General features: G+C 38.7%; 1 non-coding gene across 1 annotated transcript; it reads right to left on the reverse strand.

Annotated features, from left to right (window-relative positions):
- Positions 1-317: 317 nt before the first annotated feature.
- On the reverse strand, positions 318-424 carry LOC131175666 (small nucleolar RNA R71). The gene has a single exon (XR_009145858.1). It is a non-coding gene; the product is annotated as a small nucleolar RNA R71 (small nucleolar RNA).
- Positions 425-9678: the final 9254 nt, after the last annotated feature.

Consider the following 9678-nt stretch of genomic DNA (forward strand, 5'->3'; position numbering starts at 1 on the left):
TGAGAGATAACAGACCTATTATTGGAGCTAATCAATTTGAGTTAAAGACTGGTCTCATTCAAATGGTTCAGAATTCATAATTTGGAGGTAGTCCACTTGAAAATCGTCATTCTCATTTGAAGAAATTTTTGATGATATGTGCCACACAAAGGCAGCCTGGAGTTTCAGATGAAGTGATTCGGCTCACCTTATTTCCATTCTCTCTTCGGGATTCAGCATTAGAGTGGTATGACTCACTTCCACAAGCTACTATAGCTACTTGGGAGCAGCTATCTCAAGCTTTTCTATCTCAATTTTTCCCACCTGGGAAGACCACTCATTTGAGGAATTTGATGGTAGCTTTTAAGCCAAGAGATGATGAAACTTTATATGAATCTTGGATGAGATTTAAGGAGCTTGAAAGGCAATGTCCTCATCATGAAATACCCAAATGGATGATTGTTCAGAATTTCTACACCAGAGTTACTCCAGCCATAAGAAACACAATTGATTCACAAGCAGGAGGAGATTTCATGAGAATGACAAGTGAAGAATGCTATGATTTATTAGAGAAGATTGCTCATAATACCCATTTATGGGGAAATCCTAGAGCACTTGAGCCAAAAAAGGCTTGGATTTATGAACTTGACTCAGTTAGCTACATGAGTGCAAGATTTGATCAGTTGACTCAACTTCTTAGTGATTTTTGCACAAAGGCAACAACCTCAACTCCTATAACTATGCAACAAGTTGCCTACATAGATGGAAGCCAAAGTTGTGGAGTTGATTACTCTTTTTATGGTGATGATTATTTGCAAGAACAAGCTGCTAATGCAGGAGGTTATTAACAGAAACCTATAGAAAATTCTTACTTTAATGTGAACAACTCAACATGGAGATGATAAGCAACTTTTGCTCAACAAGGTCAAAGCTCAAATTATGCTAATGACCAGCAGTATATGCAGCAGAATAGGCCTTAGTTTCAGCCAACAAGGCAGCCACAACCTAGATATCAAGCAAGAGCACAACAATCCCTCCCACCTCATGAATTGAAGCCAACCTTGGAAAGCATGATGGAGAAATTTTTTGCTAAACAAAGCAAGATGAATAGCAAATTGGAGGAAGAAATGCAACACATGAGACAAACCATGGATCAATTACAAGTTCACAATCGTATGTTGGAGACTCAATTGGCTCAACAAGCAAGCTCATTGGGAAGCAAATCCTATGGGAAACTACTTAGCCAACCACAAAACCCTCATGAACAATGTAAGGTTGTGACCTTGAGAAGTGGTAAGAAAGTTGGTCAAGAGAGTGAAAACAAGAGAGAAGAAAAAGAGAGCACAAAAGGCGAAAATTCAATTGAGAGCAAGAAAAATGAAAAAGAAGAAGAAAGCAAAAGTGAGCAAAATGAGGGAGAGAAACCATACATCCCACCTGAACCTTACAAGCCCACCTTTCCCTACCCTCAAAGATTCATCAAGCATAAGCTAGACAAACAATTTGGCAAATTCCTTGAAGTGCTAAAGAAGTTGTATATCAATGTGCCATTCACTGAGGCACTATCCCAAATGCCAAGTTATGCCAAGTTTTTGAAGGAGATTCTTACCAACAAGAGAAGGCTAGAAGATTATGATACCATTAACTTGGGAGAGCAATGCAGTGCTATAATTTAGAAGAAGTTACCTCCCAAACTCAAAGATCCGGGTGTGTTTTCCATTCCTTGTCATATAGGTGATAATTGTGTGGCAAATGCCTTATGTGACCTTGGAGCTAGTGTCAGCCTAATGCCTCTTTCAATATATGAGAAGTTGAATATGGGAGAGTTAAAGCCCACAAACATGTATCTTTCATTGGCTGACCGTTCAATTAAGTATCCAGAAGGCATTCTAGAAAATGTGCCTATCAAGGTTGGGAAATTCTACATTCCGGTGGACTTTGTCATTTTAGATATGGAAAAAGACACAAAAATTCCTATCTTATTGGGTTGGCAACAGTTGGTGCATTAATTGATGTAAAGGGTGAGAAATTGACACTTAGAGTGGGAGATGATCAAATGATATTCAACATCAATCCAGCAATGAAATGGAAACATGAAGAAGTTGAGTCTTGTTTACGGGTAGACATTATTGATGAGATTGTTCAAGAGCATTTCAGAAAAAGCTATCCACAAGACCCTCTTGAAAATTGCTTAGTCCATGGTGGGAGCATTGATGATGACAATCACAACATAGCTGCTTTTGCACAACACTTGGAGAGCTCTCCACCACATCCTGAAGCCACAATTTTTCAGCTTGAAGAAGTGCAAACTTTGGAGATTAAACCACCAACATTAAAGGTAGAGGATGACCCAAAGGTAGATCTTAAACCTCTTACTTCCAACCTCAGGTATGCTTTTTTTGGACCAAATAGAGCATATCCTGTTATAATTAATGTATCTTTGACTGATATTGAGATTGACAAATTGTTGAGAGTTTTGAGAGAATATAGGAGAGTTTTGGGTTATTATACAATTGATGATATAAAGGGAATTAGTCCAACAGTCTGTATGCATAGGATTTTCTTAGAGCCAAATAGTAGACCTTCTATTGAACATCAAAGAAGATTGAATCCTACAATGAAGGATGTTGTGAAAAAGGAAATTCTAAAATTACAAGCTGCTGGACACAAAAGACTTTTGCAACTTGATGAGTTAGAAGAATTGAGACTTGATGCTTATGAAAATGCTAGGATCTATAAAGAGAGAACAAAAATATGGCATGATAAGCATATCAAGAAAAAGGACTTTAAAAAAGGAGATTTAGTGCTCTTATTCAATTCAAGGTTGAAATTTTTTCCAGGAAAATTAAAATCAAGGTGGTCAGGTCCATTTAAAGTTATAAAAGTTTTCCCTCATGGTGCTGTGGAAATTTTTGGTGAAAAATCTAGTAATTTCAAGGTAAATGGGTAAAGGTTGAGGCATTATTCAGTTGGTGAGCCAATTGAGAAGATAACAACCTACTATCTCTGTCATTCTCCATAAAATTTTGATTGAGTAAGGTCAAGCTAAAGACCTAAACTTAGCATTTTTGGGCATAACCCACAATTTTTCATTGATTTTTTATTTCTTTCATATATTTGTTTTAAGTTTTTCTATACTCTTTATTCAGAGTTTGACATTGTTCTAATTTTCTTGTGCAGATGGGATACAATTCATTGCAAGCAAATGAGCATTAAAAAAAAATTGTTTTAGTTCTAGTTTTAAATTTCAGCTTTAAATTTTAGTTTTAAATTTGTTCACTTATACTTTTCATCTTTCTATTGTTGATTATTTGCTGGTGGATTTTGCAGGATTCATTGCCTTTTTTGTTAATTTTAAGAGGAAGTTTTTCCAAACTTTGATATCTTGGTTTAAAAAGAAAATTATTTGAATATGGATGTGTGAATTGGTGCTTTGAAAATTTTTTTTTATGAGTATTTGATGAATATAACAGGTTGAGCAATTAGAATTCATGTTATGAAGGTCTAATTACTTGAAATCTAATTTGTTTCAATTTTTCAGGTACTGTGTAATTTTGTCAAATTTGGGCAGCAGATTTCACAACCTGCAACATAATCGATTTTGGTTGTGTCGTAGCTTATATTCACTGGGCGTAATTTGGGCAGAATATTTCACAACCTGCGGCACAATCGATTTTGGTTGTGTCGTAGCTTGTGTTCACTGGGCGCAATTTGGGCAGAATATTTCACAACTTGAGGCACAATCGATTTTGGTTGTGTCGTAGCTTGTGTTCAATGGGCACAATTTGGGCAAAGATTTCACAACTTCTGGCACAAACTCCATCTTTGTGTTCTAACTTGTGTTGTTTATTTTTTTTTGCAGGTTGACAACCCAATTCACTAGAATGGGCCCGCGACCAACCCCATGCTAAAAAGCCCACTAACCCATGATTTAAAAAAATATATATATATATATATATATATATATATATATATATTTCATGTCTTTATTTTAGTTGCTTCATTAATTAGTGTTTTTAGTAACTTGTTTAGTTAATATTTTGCTTGTGTTGCTTTTCTTTTATTTGAAACATTTGCTTATTCAGTATTTTTTTTAGTTGCTCATAAGTATATTTTTCTTTTGAATCTTTAATGCTTTGGTCACTTGCTTTTATATGCTACTTCAGAATTTCACTTAATGAGTGGATATCTCATGGTTATATTTTTGAGCTTAACCTCTCTATTTCAACTTTTTGAGTTTAATTACTTTAATGGATTTCATTCCACTGTTTCTTTTGCAATGAATGCAGCAGCTATCCAATTTTTATTTAATTAAACTGGCCGCACCTTCAATGAGATAATAATTCTTATCTTAGCTTGTGTCATTTTCAGCACAAGTTGTGCCACCACTTATGAAACAGGGTAATAATTCTTTATGCACATATTAGCCACCTATTTTCTGCACAATATTTGAGAGAACCCATTGCATTGATAGCTAAAATTATCCCATTCCTTGCATTCTTTTAACATTGAGGACAATGTCCATTCTGAGTATGGGGGAGAGGGTAAATTTTTTGCAAAAAAATTATTTTTCCTTTTCACTTGCATATAGTGACATACTCATTAATTCATACTTGTACATATTCACATATATAGACTGCATATAGCTTCATACACTTAGTTATGCGTACTTAGTTACATATAGGTTGATTATACATTTATACATTCATGCATTTCATTTATTCATTTAAAATTTTTGGATTTTTAAACCAGTCTTTGAATTCCAGAAGCTGTTTATGCAAACAATCCAACTTGCCTTTAGATGGTTAGTGGAATGAAAGTTCCAACTGGATACAAAGTTTTAAGCATTATTCTTTCTCTTATGTAGCAAGGTATTTTGCGGTCGCCTGGACGAACACTCACCGAAGTGGGAAAGAGTGAGGAGTTGCCACTTTAATTTTGAGGGAAATTAAAGGAAACCATTTGTGAAAATAGACTACCATAAAATCACTTCGAAAACAGAGATTCTAGGTTCGGGGTCCGTATACGGGCGGGGAAGGTGTTAGGCACCCCGCCTCGTCCCTCTAAGAGGGTCAGCAGATTTAACATTATGCTCTTTATAAATTAAAATCGATAGCTAGGAGGGTTAGGCTAGAATGAAGATGTTAATCCCTTTGCCAAAAGAGAATATTTAATTTTTCACTAGTTTTCGGGTTACCCAGATACATAAGTAAATGAGACGACCTTAGTGAATTGATATTGCGCTGCGATTTTCGTTTATGGGATTTACTTTGCGTGCTTATTAAAATTTGATTTTGAGAATCGGATAAGAACTCTCCTCCGTTCTCTGTGCATTTAGTAAAATTTGATTTGAAAATCGGATAAGAACTCTCCTCCAATCTCTTTTTTAATGTTTAAAATTTGGGATTGAGAATCGGATAAGAACTCTCCTCCGATCTCTTTTTAATGTTTAAAATTTGGATTGAGAATCGGATAAGAACTCTCCTCCGATCTCTTTTTAAAATTTGGGATTGAGAATCGGATAAGAACTCTCATCCGATCTCTTTTAATATTTAAAATTTGGATTGAGAATCGGATAAGAACTCTCCTCCGATCTCTTTTTAATATTTAAAATTTGGGATTGAGAATCGGATAAGAACTCTCCTCCGATCTCTTTTTAATGTTTAAAATTTGGGATCGAGAATTGGATAAGAACTCTCCTCCGATCTCTTTTAATATTTAAAATTCGGGATTGAGAATCGGATAAGAACTCTCCTCCGATCTCTTTTAAATGACTATTAAAAATCCTGACTGAAGACCAGATAAGAACTCTCCTCCGATCTCCTATTTGGTTTGGATGGGGATCAGGTAAGAAATCTCCCCCGACCTCTTGAAATTTAATTACGATCGTATCGCGCAAGGACTTTAGGCTAAGTGTTCTGGCATTTGAAGACACTGGGAACCCGGATTAGGCTTCTTTTAATTCGTTGGTACCTTGTGACTAGATAAGGGATACTGGACTGAATTTTACTGATCTCCTATGTGATCGGCTTACCAGTACCTTTCGATAAGCAACGTTTGCTCTATTCCATTTGCTAATCTGAAATTCAATTTTACTCCGACTCTCCACCTTACCCAGTTATCTTCTCGAGCTAGTCTAGTGGTTCGACTTCATAATTCTCTGATTTATTATCCGAACGTTATATAAAAAAAACTCTTATGTTAAGATACTGCTACCCATCATTTATCAAACTACCTATACGTTACCCGTAACCAGAACTCCTACATTAGGAAATAATAAAAGACCAAGAACAAATAAATAACATGGACTGATATATCAAAGACAAACTCAAAAATAACCACCCATGTGGGACCTTCTAACATAAGACAAATTTTAACGAAAATTACGAGCGTAAAAAGAAAATAAAGACGAACACTGGATAGGGCAACGGTTCAGACACTCACCTGCAGGAAGTTGAACCTATTGAACCAACTATGGAGTCGCGAATGTTGCAGAGTTGTGTATTAATAGTCTGGGGACTAATGCTTACCTTGAAATGACGAATGCCTAGTTAGCATGTAATCGAGCCGGAATGACAATGAATGAGATTGAGCTCAGAAAATAAAAGTGGATATAAAGGTAAGGAAAACAGAACTAAAACTTAAGAAAGGGTATCGCAGAGCAATGAATAAACTGAAAATCAAGAGTTCCAGTGTCCAACACTTCTTCAAAGAAAATACTTCAGAAAACTGGTTTCTAAAGTCTTTCTAGCTTAAAAATAGCAGAGTAGCAAAACTGAATCAATTTTCAGAGCCTTTCCACTATAACCACCACCCTTTTTCCTCGTCTCCCTTCAATAGTTTTCATGCAGGTATTTATAGGGAACCAATGTTCCTAATGAAGGGTCAGGATTTCCTTTGAGGGAAATGGAAGGTTTGGATTTTAAAGGACATGATCTGATGGTTGGGAATTAAAGAGAATCAAAACGAATGACTGAAATCCTTTTTTGAATATTTGTCCTTTCTCCTTTTTAATCTGACGGCTTAGAATTTTCTTGTCAAGGGCGATCCGAAGGTTGGGAATAAAAAGCGCCGGTCTTGTCGTCTTCCTCTTTGATCCAAGGGCTTTGGACTTGTCCTTACAAGTAAGATCGACGGTGGAGATTAGGATGTACAGGACTGTCATGACATACTCTGGCACCTGTCAGTAATGTGGGCGATTCTGCAAATGAGGCGTGCGGTGGAGATCTCGTCTGCAACGCTTTAACTACCTCGGCTCTGATTATGACGACAGTTAGTGGAAGTTGTCTTATTCTCTTTGCTTTCCGACCTCCCATCCTTTTCGATCTTTCTAACACGCTCCTTTTCCGATCTTTCATGCCGGGCCTGCTCTTCCGATCTCTCCCACTCCAGTCTTCTCCTTGGTCCGGTTCAGTCAAAGCATTTATTCCTTCGATTTTGGAGGCGTCCGCTTCGTTTTCTGCTAGCAATAAATGCTCAGACCTTCTCTATATATATAACTCAACAGGAAACCCCTCTGCATTTGATTTTCTCCTCTTTCCTTCTAACTTTTCCTGTTCTAGCCGCTCCGGCGACAATACCGGCCATGATAGCTGCTTTTGATCTTTTTCCGGCTGTTCACCTTGTTTATCAACTGAAAATTTACGACCCCGGTGATCCGAAAATCACTATGGCCACCTCTAATGACAGTGAGAGAACTGGACTAATTTACCGACCCAAATCGAAAATATTGATTGTGTCGACCTCGGATCGGTCGATCGATGTAATCGGGGAGCCGATTTCGGGCTAGAAGACTGCTAATTTCCCTCCGATCTTTAGTGACCGTCCTTCGAAGTTCATTTGGCTTTTCACCACATTGGCTGTTCCGACAGCGGCTTGGTTCCGAGCGATAACATTGATGACGATCTCTCTCATCCTCATGAGAGTCATAGTCCCCCCATCTGAGCTGTACATCTATCCGATGTCGACGGCTGGTCAAACACATCTTTTGATTCAGCCACGAGACTAGGTCTTTGTTAGATGGGATGTACCACCTATCTCTAAAGATCGCCCTTATGATGTAATCTGACCTTTAATGTAATCCGATATCTTAAGATCACCCAAATGATGTAATCTGACCTTTTGGAAATGAAATTTTATTTTGACAATTATCATTTTATTATTATTGCTTGTTATTTTCTAATCTCTGATGTGTTTATCCGATCCGACTCCCAATTGAATGGCCCTTAACCGATCTGTAATTCAAAACATCTATCTTAATCTGCCGATCTCTAACTAGCCGATCTCTTTGTGGAATTTCCAAAATATTCATGAGACGTGTCAGAAAAGGCTAGCGAATCCCGCTAATCGATGCGCCGCTTGGGACACCGTGAGCATTAAATGCTCAGACAGGTATAAATAGGGGATGGGTTAGCTAGTTGCTCCCTTATGTCATTTTTGGCCTCTCACGAGCAATTCCAAAATTCTCTCGTTTTCTTCAAGTTCTTCCAACACCGATCACACTCTGGTAAGGGTTTTGATCTTTCTTTTAGTTTAAATTTTCTCTTTTCTTTAAAAATGAGCGGCGCCGAGAGTCAGAGAGCGGCAAGCCCCCTTCCTTTCAGATCTCGTGGTCGTCAGATGAAGTAGAAGTGGTCGGACTAAGCGGGCGATCTGAACCTCCTAGGACCTTCATTTCAGCCTGAGGTCAAATGGCATCCTTAAGGCAAGTGCATTTTTCAGGGAGAGAAAACCTTCCCGTGGACGAGCTGCCGTCAATCCTTCAAGAAACTGACCTGCAGTCGTTTAACGAAGAGTATAACATTCGGGGTGATTCATACAAACTTATCCGGTGTCACGGTGATCTCCGAGCCGATCACTTCTTCGAAGAGAATGACATGATTATGGTATACGAAGAGCAGTTAAAAGCCGGGTTGCGGTTCCCTCTTGACGACTTCTTCAAGGAAGTTCTGAAATTCCATCAAGTATGCATAGCCCAAGTTCACCTGAACTCATGGCAGACCTTAGTAGCCTTCAGAGGCCTCTGCCGAGCTAAGGGGCTTAGACCAATGGCAAAGGTGTTCACCGAGCTACACAGGCTAACTCGTCGAAAGGACGACGAGTATTGGTTCTTTCAGGCGAAGCCACATTGCAGGCTTTTTACCGACCTGCCCTTCTCTCTGAAGAATTGGAAGAATCGCTTTTTCATTCTGAGGAGCAAGGTTCCGAGCGGTTTTGAGGGTTTCCCGCGTAGCTGGCTGCATCAGAGCCCATTAATTCCGAAGTGCATTACCCTGAATAGGGAAGAGGGCATAATGGTGATGGAACTGAAAGATCAGGCGACCACGCAAAAGTTCTCTTATTTAGATGCAGTGACGGCCGAACTGCATCATTGGACAATGCAACTGATCACCGGCAAAGAACGCGGGCTTCAGCTCTCTGACCTCGGCCTTGGTACTTTCTATATCTCTGATCTTTTGGCCTTAGCGAACTCACTGACCTCTTCTTTATGCAGGTATGGCAAGCGGCAAGGCTTCCAAGGAGAGCCGGAAGCGAAAGAGAGAGGTCTCCAGGAAAGTGCAGGAGATGAAGCATGCCGAGGCCCTTCAGACGCCAAGGCACGATTCGGGGGAGATGTAGGAAGGCTCATCTCGACCCTCAGGATTGCCGATCCCTGACATAGAAGTGGTTTGGTCTCCCCCTCGACTCGAAGAGCCACCT

The sequence above is a fragment of the Hevea brasiliensis genome, chromosome 17, assembly GCF_030052815.1.
Source record: "Hevea brasiliensis isolate MT/VB/25A 57/8 chromosome 17, ASM3005281v1, whole genome shotgun sequence".
Taxonomy (NCBI): Eukaryota; Viridiplantae; Streptophyta; class Magnoliopsida; order Malpighiales; family Euphorbiaceae; genus Hevea; species Hevea brasiliensis.